This window comes from Amphiura filiformis, chromosome 12 (genome assembly GCF_039555335.1).
Source record: "Amphiura filiformis chromosome 12, Afil_fr2py, whole genome shotgun sequence".
Taxonomy (NCBI): Eukaryota; Metazoa; Echinodermata; class Ophiuroidea; order Amphilepidida; family Amphiuridae; genus Amphiura; species Amphiura filiformis.
The window spans coordinates 49833227-49859827 of NC_092639.1; the positions used below are offsets into that span (position 1 = coordinate 49833227).

At 37.2% G+C, this 26601-nt stretch overlaps 1 long non-coding RNA gene across 1 annotated transcript; it reads right to left on the reverse strand.

The window, feature by feature from the left end:
• Window positions 1–2932: 2932 nt before the first annotated feature.
• LOC140165406 (uncharacterized) lies at window positions 2933–8250 on the reverse strand. Its single transcript, XR_011860707.1, has 3 exons — window positions 8196–8250; window positions 4462–4557; window positions 2933–3101 (listed from the first exon to the last, which is right to left on the reverse strand). It is a non-coding gene; the product is annotated as an uncharacterized lncRNA (long non-coding RNA).
• Window positions 8251–26601: the final 18351 nt, after the last annotated feature.

Genomic DNA, 26601 nt, shown 5'->3' on the forward strand with positions numbered 1-26601 from the left:
CACAAAGGAGGAAGAAAAATGACTGGATTCTGTCGTCTCGGTGCCGAAATACTGATTTGCAGTACAATTGTGAAAATATTTGTCTTTGTGACATCCTCTGATCAAAGAGTTGGGCTTCTGCAATATCTGAAAAGGAATAAAGACATAAGACAGCGACGTTTGTACAGTATTTTATGTGGGACCTGAGACCACATCAGACACACCAAATTTTATTCTGACTACGAGAAATGTCCTCCTGAATTTTTAATTAAAAAATTATATTTTTGACATTAAACGGTCCTCGATTATCTGACGGTTACAAGTCGCCTTATCATTAATTATAATTATTATCATCATTATTATTATTATTATTATTATTATTATTATTATTATTATTATTATTATTATTATTATTATTATTATTATTATTATTATTAAAAACCAGGCGCGTAAAGCGACGTACTTATCTTACTAATAAAATTTGTTACACATTATAAATAAAGTGTCATCGAAAGAAAATGACGTACAAAACACATTCCAGAGCAGACATGGCGTTGAACCGATATAGAATCAGGATTAAATTCTTCCATTGAGCATGCGTCACCGGATATATTTTGAACACAACTAAAGCACAGATTCTTCCCAGGACATAACTCCACGCCACCACAGTAATCCCATCTTAAGTAATCCTTTTGGGTGAAACACCATGGCCCATGAGGTTTTCCATCAGGGTTTCTGCAGAATGCGCCATTCAGACCACTCAATGGATAATTATCAGGTGTAAAATGGTGTTCATGCGGCGTTTGTGAAGCCCAAGGCTGACATATTAGACCAGTGGCGGTTTTCTTTACTACGCCACGATAGTCCTGTCCAAGTAGTTCTTCATATCCACCTGTGAAATGGTACAGTCATTAATAGGTTAATAAACGCGTATCACTTGTTGGGAGTGAAATTGTATAAAATAATGCACGCGTACCAAGATGTTGATACGTCTAATGCACGAGCCCTGAACGGAAGTGTTGCATTAGACACATCAATATCTCAGAACAAGTACATTTTTTTGTTCAATTTCTTGAGCAACGAGTGATGCGCATTTATTAACCTAAATTATTTCATACACGAAAAAAAAACACCGACATTTTTACTGTTTTTAAACAAAATTATCACTAAAAATGTTGGAAAATAAAACCAAATATAAATGCATCAACTCACCAGAAAAATGAATCAATCCTATGCGACGCGAACGCGTATGAAAGCACTGCGTATGAAATATTATTGATGTCATTCCCGTTTAGGCCTCAAGTGATTGTGGTGATGATTATGCAGCTATTATGTTATGGCGTTATAGTACAGGACCAGCCTGTAGAATCCGTGACCAAATCATAGAACAAAAGTTTGAGAGTCATTTTGGGATCTTTGATTGATTCTGAATAAATTTAGCTTGGGCTCACCTCCTGAAACCTCCGGGCATTCCGGGGAGGAGTCAATCAAGGTCACATGGGGGTCAAATTTTCAGCCTAGGCCTACCTCCATGAATTCACAGGTGCTCCCAGAAGTGAATGCAGGGTTATCATGGAAATTTCTCCCGACGGTGGTGAAAACTCAAATGAAATTTAACAATGTACAGCTGCTGAAATGGTAATGAAGTCCTTAGTATTCAACAGCAACGAAACGGTTCTTAGACTTCAAGAATGGAATGAGCGTCCTTGAAGATCATCCAAGGTCCAAAAGACTTGCTGACGTCACCACTAATGATATACGTGCTTGTACAGTGGCATTGATAATGAATAAAGAACCAAACAAGGAAGATGAGATAGCCAAAAAATATGACCAGGGTGTGTTCTACGTAGAATCCCAGAATCTTCATACACAGAATTGATACCAGTTGACATAATCAAGTCCACACCTTCTATACACTTAGAATGAAGACCGAGACAAGTTTCATCTATATTTGGCTAAAGGTGATATGACATACATTAATCACTGGAATTATGAGTCCATTCAGTGGAAGCACCTGGATCTCCCACCCCTAAGAAGATCATTACTCGATAGTAGAAGGCCTTCATCACTGTTTTCTGAGATTCAGGGAGAGTCTTGATGACAGATCATTTGCCAAATTAAAGTAAAATCATAAGCATATATTATAGCAAAATTGAGTGGTAGGAATGGGACTGTTCTCGGATTGTATCTTGTACCCTTTTCTCAGTTTGTCAAGCTGCCATTCACGACAGAGGGGTCAGTTAAATAAATCAACCATATTTCCAGTTAGTGAAACCTATTTTAGAATTTTAAGTCGTAGCTTCATAATATCAGGTTTGCTGGTGATCAATGCCTTCACTGAAAAATGGCTCAGGGAGCAATCGCAAGACTTCCATTTTGTTGACATAGAAGGTTTCAAGAAAAATTGCGACGGGTGCATGAAGGTTTGCAGTGACCACGAGTGAGATAGAAAAAATTTGGCTAGTTCTCTTTCAAGTACCTTGTTCTACGAACTTATTGGCCGCCCCTCGTATATCGATCATTTTCTGCCGCAACTCAACGCACCGCACTGCAAATCCTGTTAACACGAAACTTTATTGCGATATTGCAATCCAGGATTCTGGGAAGAGACTGCAATCGGCTATTCCATTTAAAATCCACTCTACCCCTGCGGAAGATTTTGGAAATATCTTCCAGGGGGGTATGAATTTAAAATGGAATGAACACATTAGGCAGCTTCATTTCCAACTCACCCTCCCTCTCTGGAAGATTCAGATTGAATATTTCTTGGATGATCTATAATTTTGAGACTAGCGCTAATCTTTCTTTTTTTCTGTTGAGCAGCATAACTGAGAACACAGCCTTGAGTTAAAGCTGACCAAGTAATTGATATGAGAAAGCCAAACCACTAAACAAATAATACTCACAATAAGTTCTGAACACAGTGACTTCACACAGAGTTAAGGGTCCGTTGTCTAATGTCTTATGGATGCTTAGGTATCTACCGCACAATATTTGGTCACAATCAAGCGCTAGTTTTGAACGTAAGAGGATCACCACTTTATTAACTGGTGCTGTACAGACAGGATTCTCGTAATTTGAATTGTTACCAATACGAATCACAATTTCCGCCAAGTTCCCCACTGAAATTTAGGTAAAACAAATGATATTATTATAATTTATTTCGATTTGTAAATAGCGATTTTTCAAAGCGTCGCTGCTTATGGTGGGTATAAGGATTAGTTAAATTCCTCCACGAATCGGCAGTCTCAGACAGTGCTAACAGTGCACATATCACGCCTGTACTTAGATTGTGAATATCCAAAGAGCATCAGGACGGACTGGAACAGTCACGGGTTAGCGCCCTACTATTTTCCTGTACAGTTTTGGCTCTCAGTGTACACGGGACCGACGGCTCAACGTTCCATCCATAGGTGGCGCTATTCCAAAAGACTTAAATTCTAATAAAAAATGCCATTATCTCTAAATTCTTGAAAAAGTGCTTAACTTCATAATAAGATGAGTAAGTGTTCAAATTTTGGAGTTGAAAGCACGGTCTCGGCGCAGTTGATGGACAAAAACAGACCTTCCTTTTATTTATATAGATTGACCCTCTTCATTTGCAAAAGCTTCAGTACCAAATTCAATATTTAAGCGTTGTGGCATACTTTTACATTAAAAAGCTAGTATTTTGTAATTTTCAAAATTTATGAGTGTACAAACCGTTGCCACTCTAATGTGCCGCTCAACTCTAAACTTGCAAAACAAAATAATTATACAGTAATTACTCTAGTGGCATTAATACGTGCGTCCCAACACCAATTGACCCACTATGACCGCAGTCTTCAATATAACAGGATGAGGCCAAGCTGGGAGCTGCTTTAGCCACAGTGGGTTGAGTGGCAATGGTATGCAGCTATTAATTCCAATTGAGTGAATACCTGATGATTTATTTTGCAAATATAAAACACGTGTTTTGTAAATATCAACACATTCGCGGGGAGGTGGCTCCAGTATACAGTAAGCCAAAAAAATAAGGTACCAGTTATGTTCACCCTAAACAAAAGCAGGCATGTCATAATTGAAACAAGAAGTCAATAGATGCGTCTTTTAGATCGAATTTAAGACCTCATTTGTTAAAAACGTTCAAGAAATTCAAGAAATAAAGACACGGCATCCAAAAACCCAAGGAAGATACCAATTTAAAAGTTGCAGTTTGCTCCATTACAAGCCCTATTGATTTGTACACAAGGCGTCATCGAACAAGGGAACTATCGTCGTGCTTCCATTGATTAGCACTTAGGTTTCAGATCACCGTTTCTTTAATTCTCAACCAATTTCAACAAATAAGGTCTTAAATCATAGCTAAAAAGCAAAGGTAGTGGCTGCTTGTTTTAAATTATATATCTGTCTTTGTTTAGGATATATATGGGTGAACATAACTGGTACCTTAATTTTTTTTTTTACAGTAAAGTGAAGACGGTTTGGGCACTCAAAGCTTACAACAACAATCAATGCGTTTATAAATCTCTACACTGGTGACGCACACCACCTCGCCAAAATCGACCTTCCACCACGGTAGACTCTGATTCGTGGGGTCTGTATTGTGGAGAGAAAACAAATTTAATCTATTTAGTACAGAATCTGTTTTTTTAAATTTGGTTCAAGCCTCAAGTTGCAATCTAAATTTCTGTGAACATACCAGAGAGGTTACTATCTATTCAAAGCACTCTTCTGTGACGAATCTAAACTGAGCTCAAAAAGAAACTTATAATTTTTTACAACTTGTGAATCACAAGGTCATATCTTAAAATACTGTCAATCAAAATGATCCAAAATTACACACAGGATTACCTTAATACTCTACTCAAAACACATGTCAGTAACCAAGCAGTTGTCCAACTGACACAACAGCAAAATGCACTGTCATGGAACAGCTTCCTGGACTTCCTACACTTTCACAGCCCAACATTTGGCACCCAGGACAAAAAAATCTGTGAGAATGCACACAAGATCCTTGCACAGATGATAAAACGGTGCTGCTTTCTGCATTTCATACACTTTTTTCATGAAACAGGGCTGGGCTGTGAATGTGGTACAGGAAGCTGTCCCATGTCAGTGCATTTTGCTGTTGTGTCAGTTGGATAACTGCTTGGTTACTGACATGTGTTAAGAATAGAGTATTGAAGTAAGTCTGTGTGTAATTTTGGTTCAATTTGATTTCAAGATATGACCTTGTGAAAAATTTTAAGTTTCTTTTTGAGCTCAGTTGTTGTCGATTATTTAGCCAGTATTGACGTTCTGCACGCACGAAATAAACGTGCGGGCCCCGGCGCACCAGTTATTCTTCTTGCGTGCTATGTCAGTCAGGTACATCGTACCTAGACAGGTGTCTTCATCAAGCTCTTGAAGTCCAGGGGCACCTTGTGGGGACTTGTTGAAGGGACAGACATCGATCATGTCGATGATGTATTCCATCGTTTGAATTTCTCCACAGTGTGGCGATGACGCAGTGTCATATGCCAATCAGTCCTGGTCCTATTTAAATTCACCCATGCATTCCTTGGAAGATCCCAACCACATGAAGTCTCCCATTCTTTAGCCCAGCATTTTGCTATCCAGGAGGTGTGGCAGGAAGGGGTAAGTCTAGCGGTAGATCTGCGGCTTGTATTGCAAAGCGTTTTCTAGGAAGATGCTGGTCTATAGGTACCTCTGTTTCCAATGGACATTTTATTGTGAAATGTCATTGTACAAGGAATACATTTAAAAAAAATCCACATAGACACCGAATGAAAAGCATTTAATTATCTTTGTAATCACTCAAAAAGCATTTTGTGTGAATTTTGCACCCGAACTAAGTGCTATTATATTTTTACGAGCCTTTTTATTTTACATGTAAAGTCTATGGGGGTGACGATTAGAAATGGGTGGCAATATTGAAAACCCCTCATTTTGGGCCATTTTAGACACTAAAATGCCCATAAAAAGAACGGCACTTAGTTCGGATGTAAAATTCACACACAACTAATGCTCCCTGAGTGAGTACAAACATAATTAAATACCTTTCATTCGGGGGCTATAGCAAAACAAAAAATGTCCTATACCCTAATGGTTATGGAACAAAGGTGTAGGATGGTAGGTGAAGGCACAAGGCCATCCTGATTACGCTTCTTAGCTAGCTTTAGGGTGTGGATCTCTTCTCAAGAGATGCCAGACAGAACGTTGACAGGTGTCTCAGTGAGTGCACCACTGATGAGTCTTCTGGCATCGTTGAGGACAAAACCAACATTTTCAGAGTGTGCGCTGTAGCTCCATGCAGGATTGCAGATATACAGCATAAACAGCAGTAGAGCACGCAAGTGCGAGGGTTGATCTGTGTAGGGTAGTAAAGGATGCTCCCCAACCAGTGCCGGCCAGTTTCTTGAGGAGGTTCACTCGGTCTTTGGTCTTGGCAGCAAAGTTCTTCAAATGGTGAGAGAAGGTGAGGCTACTGTCAAGCGTGACGCCAATGTACTTCGGAATTGGGTCAAAGTGCAATTTGTTGATATGTGAGAGCAGGGATATCGGTCCGTAGCTCTTGGGATCATCTGCAGGTTTTTTAGGCTTTAAGATAGTAATCACTTTGGCAGTCTTTCATCTAGATGTTGTAGTTGAGGTGCTGATGCAGGTTGAGAGAAATGAAAGTAGACAGGAGGTAGCTTCATGACTCATATTCTTAAAAAAACGCGGCGTGGACATTATCATTTCCAGGTACCTTGCTGTTCTTGAATGATTTTATCAGGCTTTTCAGGATTTCAAGCTCTTCGGAAGTGACGGCTTCAGACATAGGGCTGGACTGTGGTGTAGACTGGCGAAGCTTATTTATATCCGCATCTGCTTTAGCTTCAGCCGTTTTATATATCTTGCTACTTTCCGTTGTAACTAACACTGAAGCTATGGAGTTGGCTGTAACTGGACACTGTTTTGGTGCACTGCTACGGGCAGTGAGCTTATTGATGGTGGATCATGCCTTGCGGCTGAGGTGGGTGAAGTTGATCTCTGAGACTTCTTCTTCCAATCTGACATGTCTCTTCTCGCCTAGTAGCTCCGACAGGTCGTTGCCGGGTACTCCTCTCTCTCTTCATTGGTCATAGACGTAATGTAAAATACTTTAGTATTTGTCCCAGCATGGTATGTATGGGTTTCTCCAGCCCCTTGGGATCGAATGCTTCGCCGCCTGGTGTAACATCGGGCAGAAGGCAAAATAAGACATTAGTAACAGGGTCTAGAAGATGCGATGTTAGCTTAGTTGTAAGTTCCCTGCTTTTCTAAAGTTCCACCTCTCCTTGGAAAGACTTGATATTGTCAGCTTAACATCAATGGGCACAATGATAGGACAGTGCCAGACCTTGGGATCTTTGCAAGAGTGGGTATGCCTGATGTCACATGACCAGAAATTCTTCCATAAAGTAAGACTAGACTGATCGAGTCGAAAAATTCCTATGCAAAAATGCACGTGGAAGGAGTAGTTTAATATGTGGCAATCAGTTATTCATTAACTTTTAAAGTTAAACTTCAAAGAAAAATTCTGTTATACGCCGACGAATGTTCCCCTTCTCCTCAATTTCCGGTCAATCCTGGGGGAATGCCTCGGCATGCACAGTTACGTAACAGGCGTGGGGCAGAGTATCGGGAAAGAGCAATCTTTTTTTTTTTGGTGGGGGGGGCAAAATAGTATAAAACTGCAAATGTTGCAACGGTTTTAACTCTCTTCACGCGGGTGTCGACTGCAGACGACAAGTTTCAAATTTTTTTTAAAAAGTCAAAAATTTCAGAAATGTGAATTTTCTTTACCATATTTGGAATCAGCATGAAAAATGCATTAAAATGAGTACAAACAAGCCTACTATTGGTTCAGCAGTTCTTAAGATAGCTTTTGATAATTTGAGAAAATATTTCAAAACTTGAACTTTTTCCGTTGAAGCGCATGGCTAGCACGCAGAGCATTAAGGGGAAAAATCAAAAGTTAGATAACTTCCTATAAACGACAATCTATTCGTTAGGAAGCTGACCGTCTCTCCCGCCTACTGATGATATATATTTTTTTGCGTAAAAGCTTAATTTTTGTGTGCTGACAAAATGCATGCATATCTTGGCCACGTACAAACATGACAAAAGAACCACTTTCCATGACCATCCATGCAGCACATAAGCTTAGATACATTTAAGTACATAGCAAAGGTGTCATCACGACTTACCTGGTTCAAAGCTCCAATCCCCGCAAAACTTCCAGCTACCTTCGCTTCCATAGCCGGTTGATATTCCGACATATTTTACGTCAATGCTGTCGGTGTTTTGGAAGCTCATAAAAGGGGCGTCATAACCAAAGCTGACCTCCACCAAGTCGTTTTCAAACGAGACACGAAACTCGCTGTATTCTCCAGAGCTCAAAATCCTGGCGTATTGACAAGGATCTGTGCACCGCATTGCTTGCAAAGACGAATTTCTGAATACTGATTTCCCCAACCTCCAATAACTGTGGAGACAAATAAGGAAATATTATTTTATCCAGTTTTAAAGTCTTGAAGTAAAACGATAATTATGGTGCACAATAAATGATTAATCTCTCTCATCAGCGGTTGACCGCCGGTTCCGTCCCGTTTCCAGAGTTAACTGGTTAACAGGGTGTCGGTAAACCTCTGACTTCTATGGCGATTTAACACTACTTTTATAATGTTTATATCAAAGTAGCAGAAACAGTCCACTGTTTTTAACGTACCGATTTCGTACATACTTGAAGTATCTTTGCTGAATGCCGACAAGGCGATATGTACATCTCTAGCAGCACGAACACTAAATATAAACCCCGTCTTTCCTACCGGTATAGCAGGCCACACGTATTGGTATCCATATGCAGCCGGTGTGTCAGTAATTTGACAGTCTATTTAATAAAATGAAAATAGGGAAAATGTGGAAAATCAAAATCATAATTTGTTTCTCGAAATTTGAGACTATAATAGATCTTTTGGCACAGACTATGTAATTTGAATTTTGTAATTGTACGAGATCTGGGCGACCAATCACAAGCCAGATTCGTTTAAAGATGCATTACGTCGTGTCTAATTTTAGTAGTCCAGTGTTAAGTATTTTAATCATAATCCAAAGTGAAAAGATTACATTTGAAAATTTATCATTTGTGCACAAATTTTTGTGGAGGACTGGAGTCTGCAATACATCAGACAATATATTTTGGTCAACAAATTTATGACTTAAAAAAAGAGAGAAAAAATTCGAAGGAAAAAGGAGCCCAAACTCAGATGGTGGGCGCCGTGCATTTTCTAAATTCAATAAATTTCCATCGTCAACCGTGTAATTGAATGGGATTATTTTGAAATTTTAAAACGCCTGAATATCACAAACAAATAGGCCTGTGTTAATAAATAATATAAATACAGCTCTAAAACAGTTGGGGTTCGATAATGATCCCCACAAAACTAACCGAGTATATGGAAAAGGTCATACGGTCGAGCGGTTTTGCCGGCTCTCTCCGACCACCATGCCGCTCGCCGCCTGAAAAAATTGGTGATTTTGAATTTTATTTTCCAAAATTTCAATTCATGTCCATGTTTTGGTCACAAGCATGACCACATTTTGAACGCCGTACGCAAAATCCGTAAGGCGTGCGTATGGAACATCGCAAACTCTCTAGTGACAACATTTAACAGAAACATATTTCAATTTTCTATTCAACTTACATTCCTGTGTCCTAGTGCAACTACCAGAAGCCCAATCTTGGTCGGTATTACCATCAATCGCTCTTGAAGCTTCCGCATCGTTATCTGTAGAGCTTTGAGATGCTGTTTTACCAATCAGTGGGTACAATGCTATATATAAAACCATGCAACCACAATATGATTAGTGCAATTTATATATAAGTGAGTAAGGCCATGGGTACGCTCCTGCGTCATACTTAGGAAACGTATGTCTCATTTTAAACAAAACTCGCCACATATTAGAAGTATTCAAATATATTTACATTTTTTAAATAACAATGCAACCTATTTGGAAGGCTTTGAAAATTAGGGGCAAAACAAATAGTTATGGCAATTTTTCATATATTAACACAACCCATTTTGCTATACATTTCCTTTGACCTGAAATTAGTTGCATAGGGCTGAACAAAAGTTCAATGAACACAATTTGTTGTTTCATTTCTTCTTTCATCTACACGGAGAAACTTATTTCGGATGGTGCACTGCTATCAACATACTTTGCAAGAGAGCTCTACAATATGTTGATATGCTTACTTGCTTGCTTGCTCACTTATTTCGGGTGGTTTTCTCGATCCACGACAGCTCCCCATATCCTCCTGTCCTGCATCGTAGTTCCCCGTCAAATGGTTCCAGCCCAGTGTCATGCTTTACACTAGGATCCACAACGTGCTCATCTATCAAAGCACAGTTCTTTAACCCCAATACTTTTGTACATTCATTGAATGACCTTTGAAAAATTGAGAACAAAAACTCTTACTCTGCAATTTTAGGTCAAATTTTGCACTATGATTGTTTAATTTAAGTTATTGAACTCTGGCCATTGGGATGAGGCCATTGTGGTCGATAGTGTTAGCACATCTACATAATATATTAGGGACGATCTACTTGGGTTTCTTGCTCCCTGCTTGGGTGTCCAATTGATTAGATTGGCAACATGCTCACTCTTACACCTGAAACAGTGCCCTTCTTTATTTGATTTTCTCTTAGTCTTGGAAGCATACATGTGCTGTTTCAAGTGGATGCTGTACATGTACATAATTGCCCGAGGCATTCGGTTTTAACAGCTATCTACGGTCCCGGCCGGCTTAACATCCATATGTTAACACGGACTCGACTGTTGCACCTGCAGTTTGAATTCATTTGGTAGAGCAGATTTCCAAATATTGCTTTAGGTTGTTGCATGCTCTGTGCTAGCCATCTATGCTCCGATCTTTTTAAAATCTCTCACCTCATCTATATATAGCTTTGTGCCATTATTTGAGTTGAGGTTGATATTTGTCTTGTTGATATTCATCTTTAATCCGACCCTTCCAACTGATGTTTCGACCGCTCTTTGAAGTAGCTCACCATGGAGCTTTTTGTATTTATTCTTGCAGGACGGCGATGTCATCAGCGAAGCCAGTTCCATTACCACTTCTGACTCCATTCGTCTCCTCCTTTTCATTTCCAGATGGAATCCATGTGCCTCTTATTTGCCATATACACGTGTGAGGGGGATCACTTTGGCTGTGGTTTCTTGTATGTCCTTCCAATAGCGTCCACAATTAGTTTTGGTATCCATATGCTATGAGGTTCTGTATAGCATCCTGCATAGTTGAATAGCGTCGAAGGCTTTTATGAAGTCAATGAATGTTATTATTGCTGGTACGTTTTGTGCCACGTGTACATGTAGATTAACTTACCAGTATCCGCATTTATAGCGACAGATCCTAGAAGCATGATACAATATGAGAAGTAATCCATGTTTATCACGATAGATAGGTCAAACCTGCGGGGAATCCAAAGATAAATTGTTAAAGGCCCATTCAGTGATCTCAGCGCAAGTGCAAACATTAAAATTGTTTATTACTCAAAAGTGAAGGATAATTCATTCAAATTGGCATTTGGTATTTTTGAATTTAAAAATTGGCAAAAAACGATGAAAACAGTAGTATTGACGAAGTTGAAGCATCAGTATATAGACAATGATAGATTACAGATTCATGTAAATGTCTTATTTTGTCTTAAATACACGACTTTCGGCCGAACCACTAGCAGACTATGTTAGCAATGACAAAGGTACCAAAATATTTTTTCATGATTTTTATGATCGTCCAGATGAGCAAAATCATTGAATGGGCCTTAAAGAAAAAAGCAAAAGACGCAAAGGAGCAGCAACAACAATAACCACAACATTGATGATGATGATGAAGATGATGCGATGATGTTGATGATGAAAATGATGATAATGATGATAATAATGATGATGATGATGATGATGCTTTTCAACACTTACCTCCGTATAGATATGTTACAACTTTCCTGCAGTGTCGTGCAATTCATTTACAATACATAACACGACATTTAGAAGCTCTATGATATATGTTTTTACTGTTTTATTTTTGTTTTATAAAATCATAATATATAATGGTTTTGATTATTATTTTTTTATTTGTTGTTATTTCATGGATGGACGCACCTCTATGATAAAACACAACCAAGAAAGATGCATTCACTTTGGTACGATACTACATACACTCTAAATTGTGCAACGGGTAAGGTAGTTGTGAATAAATTGTTGAACCGTTTGTTGCACTGTCAGAGGAGGCTTAAAGGCATTCCTACAATGCACTGTGATTGGGAAATTTGATATAACCTAATCTTAAAGGCAAAGTCCCCATTACCACACACACAAAATGGTAATTTTAAAACCGCAGCCAACGTGCTAATAGTTGAGACTTATCAAATCAAATTAGATTTTCTTATAGAAAACATTCTTAATGTCCCACTGCATTAGTTTTATTCATAAGTCTCAGTGTTTAGAATGTTAAATAAAAGATGAAAACACCAGATATTTGCACACAATCCCAATGCAAGGTATGGTCAACTGTGCCACATGTGTACAAAAGCCATACATACCAAGGTCAGAAACCCCATTGGGTTATGGGAATGTCTTTATACGTCTTGATGCTTCGTACTTTGAATAAACTTGTGTACATAGAATGCCTATATGACAATGTAAATCAAACAAAACAGCCATAGGTGTCAATTGTCTTTTGGAAAGGGGCTCATAATTGGTAAAAGTAATTTCTTGGCTCTTTATATTGCACTAACACATAGTTGTCCCGAAAAATATATTACGGTGTAATTTGTATAAAGAGCAAAGAATTGTCTTCTAAGAATTACGAGCCCTTTACCAAAAGACTAATTTTGACACATATGCCCATTTAATGGTAATTATATCATAATAAGCACTGCATGTACACAGGTTTATTAAAGTACTGCTGATTTTGGTATCAGATGAATTAGTCTCAAATATGGTATACCATATTTGAAACTAATTAGGCAACTTGGAACTTCTAATTTCAATATGTTTATGAGAAAAATAGGGCCTTTCATTTGAAATCAATATATTACATGATCATGATGATTATCATTAATAAAAACACTGTATAATTGCCGAATAATTCCATTAGGAATTAGTCACATTTACAAAAAACATTTACATGTTCTTTTTGCATGAGTGCTTGAAAGGGATGACATTTTATGTTATACCTAAGTTTTAAAGAATTTGATTTTCCAAATATGTCAGGTCACCTTCCTTTAAGAGAGTGCAAGAAACGGTTCATCCATTTGTTCACAACTACATTAACCGTTAAATTTACAGTGTATTCGCTAAAAATAAAATAAATTGCATTTTAATTTTTTCTTCGTTTAAGTGCAATAAAGCACCAGACGCAGGTTGCATTATGTACAGGTATTGATTCAACACCATCAACCTTATCACTATTATTATGATACACAGTAGTTTGATGTGACCATTTATTAAATTTTCTAACAAAACATTATGTGATGTTCAATTCTAGACCTGGACAACACCTATCACATTAATAGTATGCATATTATATATCAGCCATTTTGAACATAGATTTTTGTTTCTTTATCAACTTATTCACCTTTTTCTGATTTTTGTGGTAATTTTTATTCTATAAACTGTATATTTGTGTGAGAACTGAGGGCGCTATTTACATATATTTTTTAATTTAATTTAGCTAAATAATACAAGTTATTCCTTACATGTTGTGATAAAATGTTTTTTGAAAATGTCCTTGCTATTTGTTACTCCTTTTTCTGATGTTTTAATGACATTATAACAGTGTCTACCCCTTGTAAAGATGGAAACATGATTTTAAATAAATAGCGCCAGCAGTGTTCACCTTTACTTAAAAATGACGTGGTTTTACATGCCACCAGACAACCGTGGATAACACCTAAACGGCGAAAAAAACACGTTTACAACGCCGTAACAATTTATAGTGAATTCATTTACTTCTTTACGGTATAAAGAAAACCAAAATATAATATAAACATCTGGCTTATATAAAAATACATACAAATTCAACACAACAACAATAAGGGTAAATTGCATCTACACACACATTAAGATGATTTCGAGAGGTGGTTTCGAAGGGGGGGGGGGGTGTAAGGGGCCCCAGGACACACAAAAATGTTTTTAAACATTTTTTACAAACGTTTTAATAACATTTAAATGTCGGATTATATAAAGGTCATGAAAACGTTTTTAAAAGGTTATTATAAAATATTTTGGGCAAACATTTTTGCAAAATATTTAATAAATAAAATTCAGTTGAGAATGTTTTTTGAATGTTATTAAAACATTTTTATACCCCTTGTATAACCCAATATTTTAATATTTTGTTTAAAACGTTTTGTGTTTGTTGTACACTCCTTATATTCTATTAAACACCTTTTCTTCTTTCCCTTTAGTGTAAAAATTGTGTATGACTAACATTTGCTTCTTTGAAGACACATCTTGTCTTGAGAAAATCACTGTTCAGCGAAGTCCACTGTACACTTTCTTCTGTGCCTAGACATACAAGAAAAAATCGACACACAAGATAGTTTTGTACTAAAAAATGGCACACTTAGCATAGCCTCGTGAGAACTCACAGATAGACAGACAGACAGACAGACAGACAGACAGACAGACTACCAGTATTATTATATAGATTACTTAGGCAACTGGTGTGCATTCTCCAGTTGCAGGAAAACCACGCTAAACTCGCGATCATAGTACTTAGATATAGCACGAAAATACTATACGTCGCATATCGACATACCAACCAAACCCCGCACGTGTATATAGAGTGAAATAGAAACACAAATGCGTATTATTATTAATACACATCAAATAAGATAAGATATTAAAGGCTTATGATAAAAGTAATATCGTAGCTCGTTTAATTTACATGGCTTTGCAAATATCAAACAAAACAAACAAGTATTTTATTACTTCAAAATAAAGACCCATTCAGTGATTTGCTCATCCGGATGATCGTACCAAAGTTCAGATTTTGGTACCTTTGTCATTGTCATAGATGTGCTAATATAGCCTGCTAGTGGTTCAGCCGAAAGCTGTGTATTTAAGACAAAATAAGGCATTTACATGAATCTGTAATTTATAAACTGACAGTATATACCGTATTTAAAATTGACTTGGTGGTTTATTAAAGCATTATTAAACCACCAAGTCTATTTTAAATATATTCCAGCTCCCTTCTTGGTTGAGAACTTTACTGTGGATGATTTATCTCACTTGGATTTAATAAATAAATACCGTAAAATTCCGTCTACAAGCATATATATGCCTCTAAACGAGGTTTTTTAGACACAAGAGACAAGAGGCAGACACTCTCAACAAAAACGTTATTTGGAGTTTGAACAACTATATTACTGATAAAGGCGGCTGTACAAACATGTATATTTGTAAGACCAATCTATTGCAATGTTTTTGAGAAGGGTATTGGCCTTTCATATCTTTCGTTAAAAAACACCCTCGTTTAGAGGCATATATGCTTCTAGACGGAATTCTACGGTATATTATATAAATGAGCTACATGTATTTGACTGGGGCTTCAACTTTGTCAATACTGCTGTTTTCTCTTTCTTTTTTTTACCAAATTTTCCATTTCAAAAATTCCAAATGACAATTTGAATGACTATCCTTCACTTTTAAGCAATTTTTTGTGCACTTGCGCTGTGATAACTGAATGGGTCTATAACTAAATAGATTCTATTCAATATTATTATGCTCTTTCCATGAATGGCTTAAAATGTGAACAAATCCTGTAGGCACCATACGATATTGGATCAAAATGAATGCCTGGTTGCATTATTGAGGTAAGTTTGACTGCATGACTGTCATAGCGCCATCATTATATGTTGCCACCATTGAATCTGTTTTTCTAGAGGGACCTTAAACTTTTACGACTGCTTAAAAGCTGTGGTTTAACAGTAACATCCGCGGAATTGCAAAAACCAATCACAGGAGCGGTTGTGTCATTTCTATGATGCCTCTGAAAAGTGCCGTTCATGTGTATTAAAAGGTGTAAACGCGCATTCACGTTCCACTCATTGTTTTTGTTATTCCAGTCTGTTTTATGGTATTTTATTCTTGTGGTTAGGAATAATAGGTAGTGAACTATATGGACGTGAAATTGTACAAAATAATGCACGCGTACTGAGATGTTGATGCGTCTAATACACCAACTCCGCATACAATTTCTCGAGCTCCCATAATTTTTGCTATTTTATAACAAAATTGTCACTAATTGTTGGAAAATGCGTAAGAAAAATGAACCAAACCTATGCGCATCAGAAAGCACTGCGTGTAGTACATGAAGTGCGCGCACGTACAATTATACACAATTAATACACTTAGGTTATTGCTATCTACATAAGAGTGTATGAATTATCATTAATGATTAACGATTGACTTATCAATGAAACTGCTTATTACACTTCTGATCCTCTACTCACGGAGTAACACTTCCGGGATTGTTCAGTAACATCATCAACGCTTTGAGAAAACCAGAAGGTTTCTGGCGACACTGTCAGCAGAAAAACTTAAATCATTTCATTTGATCTCAAAAGTAGCTGGTTGATTAACATACCTGATAAAACAATAACAAAGAAGCACAAAAAGATCGACCTACCGATTCTTAAAGCACAGCCCTACCCATTTCAACATACAGGTACACAACTCTACGAGTATTTTTAAATTATTGTTTCCATACGTTTTCACCAATGTCACCACCGTAACGTCGTTAGAGCCTAAGTTGGTACAGGTTATTATTATTCGTCTGCACACCCCACACACATACGTATATTAAGTTTACTCATTCTTCACCAGTAATTTCCGAGTGTTTTGTCTAATACTTCCTGCTCAAGTCACCATCTCACTGCCTTCGCCGTTCGCCCTATAAGTGCGCATGTCAATAATAAAGCGGCGCTCTCACTAAGCCATCGCAAGCAGCAGTAAGTAGACCGTGAGTGGACCATAAGTGTTTAGTGCAACAGTACTGCTGATTGAATGAACACCGACGTTTCTTATATCATCTCTGGCATCGCAGAATCATTGAACTAGCGGCGTTATTTGCTTAAACAGTGCAATGATCTTGCCTAACAAAATATTAAAGTGGTGTAACTTTCTAGCATCGCTCAACATTACCTCCAGGAGACAACCAAATTGTGATCAGCATATAAAATTGATCTGCGGAGAAGATAATTTGTTGAATGATCTGCTCATTACAATCATCGTGTGCTCTAATCAAATACAACAATGCCTTTTCAATTTCTCAAACTTTGTTCTACATCACTTCAAGATTATATCATCCTACCTTTTGCAGTTGTGTGCGTTTGCATATTTCATCTATCTGCTGTTTGCAATGGATTGTCCATTTATGAAATGGTCAACTCATCTAATGGCATTGAATTGGCTGATATCAACTCAGGCTCCTGCTGCCAAATAGTCTTTAATACTGATGACTTCAAAACTCTTTTATGTAATAAAAGCATCAGCTGCACTCTAGCCATTCATTCAACAGTCAATTTGACGTTGATTGAAGTGACACAGGCAACTGTTAATGGAACCGACTATTTTTTCTTTGAAAATCCCGACTCTATTAACAGATACATGTCATTCTTCGGGGATGTTACATCGTATAAAATGATTTCTCGCAGGACCGACTTAATTTTGCACATCCGTGCAGTAGCGACTATAAACTTGAGTGATGTTGTGGATAATACTCAGAATATAGCACAACTCCATTACCTGTCGTCTTCTGACACCTCTTCTGTCCGAGAAATAGGTGTTTTTAATCGAATGGTCAAATGCAGCTACATACCAGAAAGTGCCAATTGGACGATTTCAGCAAACTTCAGTAATTGCAACAATACTTGCAAAGCGTTCTGTGAATGCCGCTTATCCTCGCGAGCGCTTCATGAAAAATGTTCTTCGATTGATAATGAAGGAAATTTTATTGAAACTTTTAAAGACATTTTGGTTATCTTACCGGATCACAGTTTTAACGCATTGGATTTGTCACGTAATAACTTGTCAGCGATTGATGATGGTGTATTGGGAACATCCTTCCAAGGTGTTGAAAGTGTCAAATGGTTGTATTTGAATAGGAACAATCTAAGAACACTTCACAGAGGTATATTTACTGGACTACCTGAGCTAGGACACTTGGATATATCACAGAATGGGTTACAGCAACTAAATCCAGCAATTTTTCGTGATCTCTACAAGCTTGAAGAACTCTACCTAGATTACAATAACTTAACCAAATTAATATCTGGTGTATTTGCCGGACTTGTAAAATTAACTACTCTGCATATCTGCTGTAATCAAATCACAATCTTAGACAAATATATATTCCGAGATCTACCAAATTTGGTATGGCTAAGTCTTTCGAATAATAAATTGACAACTATTGATTCGTTGTACGGTGTGACGCTTTTGCAATCGTTAGCTTTACAACAAAACCAAATAAAACGCATATCTGAGGATATTTTTGAATTATTACCGAATTTAACGACTTTAAATTTGTCTTTTAACCGTTTACATGCTTTACCCGTCTTACGCAATCTTTCACGGTTGGAACTTGTGGATATCAGGAATAATCCGTTAAAAAGAGTCGACGAAGAATCATTTGCGGGGTTAAACAGTTTCACTGATGTTTTGGTGGATGAGCAAGGCACGTGTTGCTTTGTAACTCACTCTAACTGCAACGCTACAAACCCAAAACCGCCTTATTTGACGTGCAAACGAATGCTACCACACGTTACTTTGCGGGCATTTATGTGGATTTTAGGATGGATGGCATTATTCGGAAATGTTTTTGTTTTATGTTGGCGATGCATAGGGAAGTTAGAAGAAGATAAGGTACAATCTCTACTTATAACCAATCTTGCGCTTTCTGACATGCTCATGGGCATTTACATGCTTATATTAGTGTTCGCTGACACACATTTTGGAAGATATTTTCCATCTTACGCAGAAGTATGGCGATCAGGTGGAATTTGTAAACTAGCTGGTGTATTGTCACTTACATCGTGCGAATCGTCCGTTTTCTTTGTGACACTTATCAGTGTCGACAGATTCATCAGAGTAGTATATCCTCACACGATACATAGACTAAGATATCAAACTACTCAACGAACTTCACTGATACTCTGGTTCATTGCTCTAGCGCTTGCTATTATACCTATAGCTTACGTTGGCAGGAACGATAACGTATATGACATTTCAGAGGTGTGTATAGGACTACCTCTAGTACGTAAGTCCATTTATAAGATCGAAGAGACAAAGTATCAACCCGTGGAATGGTTTGTGGATCATCAAAGTTTAAATATAAGTACTCAAACTGGCAGTACGTCGGGGATGTACTTCTCTAATGCAATATTCCTAGGATTGAACTTAGTTTGTTTCTGTGTTGTTTCATTTTGCTATTTAGCGATACTTAAAGCAGTTCGTGACACGACAAAAAGGGTTACGTGTAACTTGTCTCGGAATCGTGATAAGGAAATCAAAATGGCCGCTAAAATGTTCTTGATAGTTGGTACGGATTTTCTATGCTGGGTGCCTATTATCATTACTGGATTACTGGTACAATGCGAGGTTATTACTATCTCACCTGTTATGTTTGCATGGGCGGTGACGTTTGTGTTGCCCATTAATTCGTCAGTTAATCCCTATCTCTATACAATACCAACCATGATAACTAAGTATTATGGATGCCGTAATCCAATCTGTCACGTGAGCTCATCTTCAGAGGTAGTACGTATACCTGGTATACGAGACACTACTCATGATACTAAGTTGGTGTCATCACGTGTGTGTTCAAATAGCAAACAGCCAGGAGAAACATTAGAAATGCATGAAACGCAAAAGCATTAGGATCAAGAAAAAATACGTGACTAAATAAAGGAACAAAACAACGCACCAAAGGAACAAAACAACGCACAAAACCTGTCATCTATTATTACAAGAAACTTCAGAACATGGATTGATACAATATACGCTTCTGGCAGAAGACGCAGACACACCTTAGATAAGTGTCAACATACGCATACGATATTCGATCCCGAGAATATCATCTAGTATTACCAGCTAGAAGCTTCAGACGTGACAACATGAATAATTTCATTCGGGAACTATATTTCACAGTTGTCTTTTATTGAACTGGAATGTAACATTAGCCAACTTATAGCCTGACTGATTTGACACATCGTTTATGGAACATGTCTAAGTATTGAATTTTCATGACTTGGTTTTTAATAAAATATTTTCGGGTAGATGTCAGGGACATTACTTCAAGTGGTCTAACCAAGATGTACCTTAATATAGCACAAATAACTTTATGAAAAGACCTGCAATGTGTGTATTACGTGACCTTGCCTATAGTTTGACTCGCTACTGTACAGTATTGAAAGATTCTGTCAGATAAAAACCAAGAGAAGATAAATGAGCTAATCATTTTAGAGTTTTCCGTTAAACTTTAACTAAATCTTAAAATACCAATATCTGAATAGCAGAACAAACATAGATTACTTCGACAAGTCTATGTATTTCACGCCCAGAGATGTGTGTTCATGAATTTAGCGCAAGCAGTTGTCATGATAATAATAATGAATCTTAATAGATCTACCAGCGCAAGCAGTTGTTATAATAATAATAAGAATCTTAATAGATCTACCAGTAATCTTAATAGAATTGAAGGGGAAAATCAAATCAAAGCTCGTTGAAACTGTATGATATCATAGTGTTACATACACGATATAGATTTTCAACAGGAATTAAGGGCTAAAATGATCGCATTATTATTTCAGCGTTGAGAAAATACAACAATGCTTTAACATTATTAATATTATCCAATCAGAACACCATTGCAAAAAGAAAAAAGTATTACCAACGGTCATAAAACCTTGTTGAAGTTGTGAACTTCATAACTCATCGGTTTTTAGTAGGCATAATAATCCATCCCTCACAATTTCTAGCATTGTTTTAGAGTCTTTTATGTTTGCTTTTGAAAGATTTTCGTTCTCAAAACCATCCACTATAAATAGATTACTGGCAGCATTAGGCAACTTGAGATATTGATGTCCAAATGATATCTAAGATTTGTTTCCCTAGTCTTTACAGTTGGACCATCTTCGACGTACCATTCTTGAGTTGTAAGCAGAAAGCTCGAAGATTATACTTTAGGATTCCCAGGGGTATACTGCGCTTTTGTCACAATAATTTCAAATTGATCTAATCCTATCCACATCCTAGTTTATTATGTATGTTGGTGAGTTATGGGGTGCGTGTGTTTAAGTGAGGTGGACCTTTTCCCTTTACATTGTGTCGATACACAACCAACCATGGACGTGTACAATCTGCCACCTATCTCATAAAATCGCAAAAAAAAACCCTAAAAATGCGTTTAATTGAAAGTGAGTGCGTTTGTATGTAGAGTGTCAATCCACAGTTACCTGTGTGTAATCCGATTGGATCCACGGTTTGATTTTGTCCTCGGTTGGCAGGTCATACCAGTAGGGGTGTGTGGGGGAGTGTTGTAGTGTTTATTGGGTGTGTAAGGTTTCGAGTGTGGGGTGTGTGTGTCGAGTCGAGTAGGTAGTGAGTTTTGGTGTGCGTTTTGGTTTGCAATTCTTATATTAAAGTAAATAACATTGATTGATTGATTGATTGATTGATTGATTGATTGATTGATTGATTGATTGAAAAGGGTTCGAACGCGTTATGTTTGATCATGATGACATTTTCTAATCTTTTATCGCCTAACAGAAGTATGTGTTGATTCCATATCGTACGTTTGATCGCAATAACGTGATATCCACGTGTTGTTGCTGTCAAATAAAATTCGTCCTAATTGTGGCATAATTAATTAATAAAGGGCTGAATCCTTAACACCCATTAATGTGTCCGTTGCAGTAAAAACGTAAATAATTGGTGAGGCGAACCTTATTATTTTTAAACATTTTACTGCCTAGGACATATTATTTGGGTGTAAAGCATAAGGCAGCAACCTTTATTTCTAAAAAATAGTGCGATTTAAGGAGAAAATATCACTTCCCCCCCCCCCCCAAAATATATCCCCAAATAAAGTTGTTTGCATCAAGGTGAAGTAAGTATGCGTATCATCTGCACAAGTGACAACGCGTATCGCGGAAATGTTGTACCGGTAACCAAGAGTAATGCTATGCGTAGAATATGTTAGGGCCCTTGACCCATTACTGCAAAATAAACGGCTTTCACGTGATGTTTTTAACAAATCAGAGAGCGCGATTCTGACTAATGGGCAGTCGGGGTAATAGAATGTCGAATTTACAGCTTACATATGAACTGTCAACTGCCTATTAGAGTTATGATCGAACTATAATCACAAGATGGATTGTTCCATTCAACGAGCAGTATCGATAACATGGACCAATACATCTTTTACCGGCCGAGTGATCATTCGTTGTCTATTATGTATTATGTTTTATATAAGTTCTATTCCTTAAAAATACTATTTTATAAACGTAACACTATGATTTACTGTGAAGCATTTCACATTTTGAGGCCCACCCTATAACTAAATCTCCTAAATCACAATGAGAGCCTGATGGTAAAACTAATTTATGACAATCAACCCTTGAACGCAAGGTCGTTAACGGACTGATAGACGACACATGAAATCATACGATTGTCCAATCAGATTATGTTTCTACAAACTAGACGACTCCCACTGAATGGTAAAGACTATTAAAATGAGGTTTGTGCCGTGACAAAGATCGGAAACATCACTCTCTGTCGACATATAATCCAACGGTGTGCGGTTGCGGACGGTTAATACGTGTAGTTGGGTGTTGTCTGCATGCCCAGCAAACACAAAACGTTTTCGACATCATTCGCAAAAGGATATAAAAGGTTGTCAGAAAACGTTTAAATGTCGGGTTATATAAAGGGTACATTAATGGTATAAAACGTTTTCATACCATTAAATAACATTTGTTGGTAATTTACTGCACCGCAAACACAAATGTTTTACAGAAAACATTTAAATGTCGGGTTATATAAAGGGTATAAAAACGTTTTAATAACATTCCAAAAACATTTTTGAAAACTTGGTACAAATCATTCTAAACAGAATGTTATTTTGGGGTTGAAAAATATTTTCCAAAAAATGTTTGCCCAAAATATTTACAATAACGTTTTTTAAAATGTTTTCACGACCTTTATATAACCCGACATTTAAATGTTAATAAAACGTTTAGTAAAAAAACATTTTAAGAACATTTCTGTGTTTGCTGGGTGAAAATATTTTAATATAATGTTATTTAAGTGTTGATAAAATATTTGGCAAAAAATGTTTGCAAAAATAGTTTACAATGACATTTCGAAAACATTTTAAAAATATTGCTGTAGTGTGTTTTTATACAAAACGTTTTAAAACGATTTCATGACCTTTATATAACCCCCCATTTTAATGTTATTAAAACGTTTTTACCTAAACCAAAACCCAAAATATAACTTATTTAAAACGTTTTAAAAACGTTTTTGTGTTTGCTGGGTGCGTGATCACAACGAATCACAGTATGTCGTATTATCCTAAAATATAGACAGCAAAAGGATAAAGACAGATATGTCAAAAGTAGAAAAATATTTTAACAGCCAATAGCCAGTCCGGTCCGACTGCCTGATCAGGAAATACTGCCGAGTCAGGCAGCATGTTGCCGAGTCAGGCAACATAGTATCCCACAATGCAATGCTCTATTTCAAATAAAGCATCTTTAAATATACCGTTATTTCTTGGTTTTAGAGTAAAGAAGTAGGCAAAATATATAAAAATATCAATGGATGTGCAACTAGTAGTATTTTTCATCAATTTTAGTTAAAATAAAATAAATTTGCATATTTAAATCAAATTTTTAAAAAACCGTTCGAAATTGTTTTGTTATTTAAATTATTTTCCTCCCGGTGGAATTTTTTTCGCCCGGTGACAAATTGTCAACTTAGATGTAGCTCATGTGTGTCAAAGTAAATTTCCACCGATCTGTTATGAAATCACCATGAACAATTTTGTCCTTAGTCTGTCAAATTCGGAAGGGTTACTAAAGCCTGTGTTGCCTGACTCGGCAACATGCTGCCTAACGCGGCAGTATTTCCTGATCAGGCAGTCGGACCGGACTGATAACTGCAATATTTAACTAAGATTTAAGACCTTATTCATTGAAATCGACCAAGAAATAAAAACACGGTGATCCAATAATATCCCAAAGAAGATGCAAATTCAACAGTTGTAGATTGCTCCATTGGATGCCTTATTAAACAAGAGAGCTAGCGCCGAGCTTTCCATTGCTTTCAATATCAACATTAAAATGCAACTTTGGATTTTGTTCTTGCCTTGGTTTTTAGATCACCGTTTTCAGGTATTGGCTGCTTATTTTTAAATTTGAGATATTTATCTTTGTTTGGAATATATAGGGGTTAACATTACATAACTGGTACCTTATCATTTATCTCTCTGTATTATGCTTAGAAACATGTGAGAATAACCCCTCATCTTTTTTACGAAAGAAAACGTGTTTTTAAATGTCTTACTAACAGCATATATAACGTCCAATTCGTATTATCATGTTGTTTTAGCTATAGTATGTGTTTTTTAAGTCTACAGAATCCCACAACATGTTGTAGATTTTGAAACAAATTGATCAGGTTTGGTAATGAACGAATTAAGAGAGTTTTTCTTTTGTCAAAACCAGTTTGAAGAAAACTTACTAGTTTTTCTTGCTGACAGTTTCGTCAGTGAGCCACTGACTTTATCAAAGCTTGGTGTTGTTGTGATGATCCAACAGCTGACGACTGGCGGGAAGTTATTTCACTTCCGGTGACGTTGTTAGTCTTGTTAGCAGTCTTCAGAAAAGGATCATACACGTGACTTAGGTTGTAGACCCCCTCGTCTCTGTTCATTACTCCTCGCCCTCTCTTTCTGATCTGGATTGATTCCTTAATCCACCTTGCTTTCCTATCACTCTCTCTCTCTAAGATTTTAGACTCCCCCCAATTGATAATATGATTAGCCCTGGCTACGTGATCACTAATGGCTGAGTTCTTAAAATGGCTCTCGGATTCTTTTCTCTTTGATCTTGTGTATTTTTGTTGACTCGCTTTCTCCGCTTCCCTCCTGTGTTCGTCCAGTCGCGTGCCGAAAGTTCTTTTGGTTTCGCCGACATATGTTAGCTCACAACTTCCACAAGGAACTTCATAAACACAGTTGGGGGTTTGGACAGGATCTTGTTTATCTTTTGGATGGACCACCATTTTCCGGATCGTAGTATGGGGTCTCATGGCGGTCGCGATGTCGTGTTTCTTAAGAGTTCTACTAATTCTTTCCGACACTCCCGCTACGTAAGGTATCACCACAAAACCTTTACTTTTTTGTTCGGAATCAGATGTTTTGCTCTTATTTTTCTTTGTCTTTCCTTGTTGTTTGTCTTCCATTTGCTTCTTGACTTTATCAATTGTCCATTTGGGATAACCGCACCTAGCTAGAGCCTGTCTTATGTGTTCTTCCTGAGAGGGCGAGGAGTAATGAACAGAGCCGAGGGGGTCTACAACCTAAGTCACGTGTATGATCCTCTTCTGAAGACTGCTAACAAGACTAACAACGTCACCGGAAGTGAAATAACTTCCCGCCAGTCGTCAGCTGTTGGATCATCACAACAACACCAAGCTTTGATAAAGTCAGTGGCTCACTGACGAAACTGTCAGCAAGAAAAACTAGTAAGTTTTCTTCAAACTGGTTTTGACAAAAGAAAAACTCTCTTTTAAGAGAGTTTTTGTAGATTTCATGGTTACCACGTTGTAAAGAATAATTTTTGATAGGTAGATCGGTTTGTTTTCTTCATGAATGCAAAAGCCTTGTGTGTATGTATGTCGACTTCTCAGTGCACAAAATAGGTAAGTGCAATAGCTGCCTTGTGAACATTTGGCAATTTACACACAATATATTGCACTCATCTAGACATGGCAGCTATTGCACTTACCCACTTCCGGCACTGAGAAGTCGATGTATGATGGCTTGTGATGTACCAGTGATCATATTACTCATCTCTTGCAAACACCACAGCTTTAAGGCTATAAAGTATAAGGCCCAAGGGTAACGTAACCATGCCATGGTAACAATGTGTTAGTAACATAACTCCAATATCACGTATACTATTTCCACGAAATACTGTTATCGGTGAAACGAAGATTAGAAAATCATTCATTCGAAAACATAAAGAAATATGGTAATCTAAGATACTCTTTGAGTAATTGAATCAAGAAAACATTCAAACTTTAAACGGTAACTGGTTCAGGATAGTGGAACAAGGATAAATGTAGAGCAGTAACCGAAGCCCGGGGGGTTCTTCCTGGTTGAAGGTATACGGGGATGTGCCACGGTTTTGGGGTACCTTTTCAGCGATTTTGGTATATCGATGGGTGGGTTTTCAGTGGAGATCAATGCGCCCAATTGGGCGCATTTGGGAAAAAGTGCCTTTAAAGCGCCCAATTATG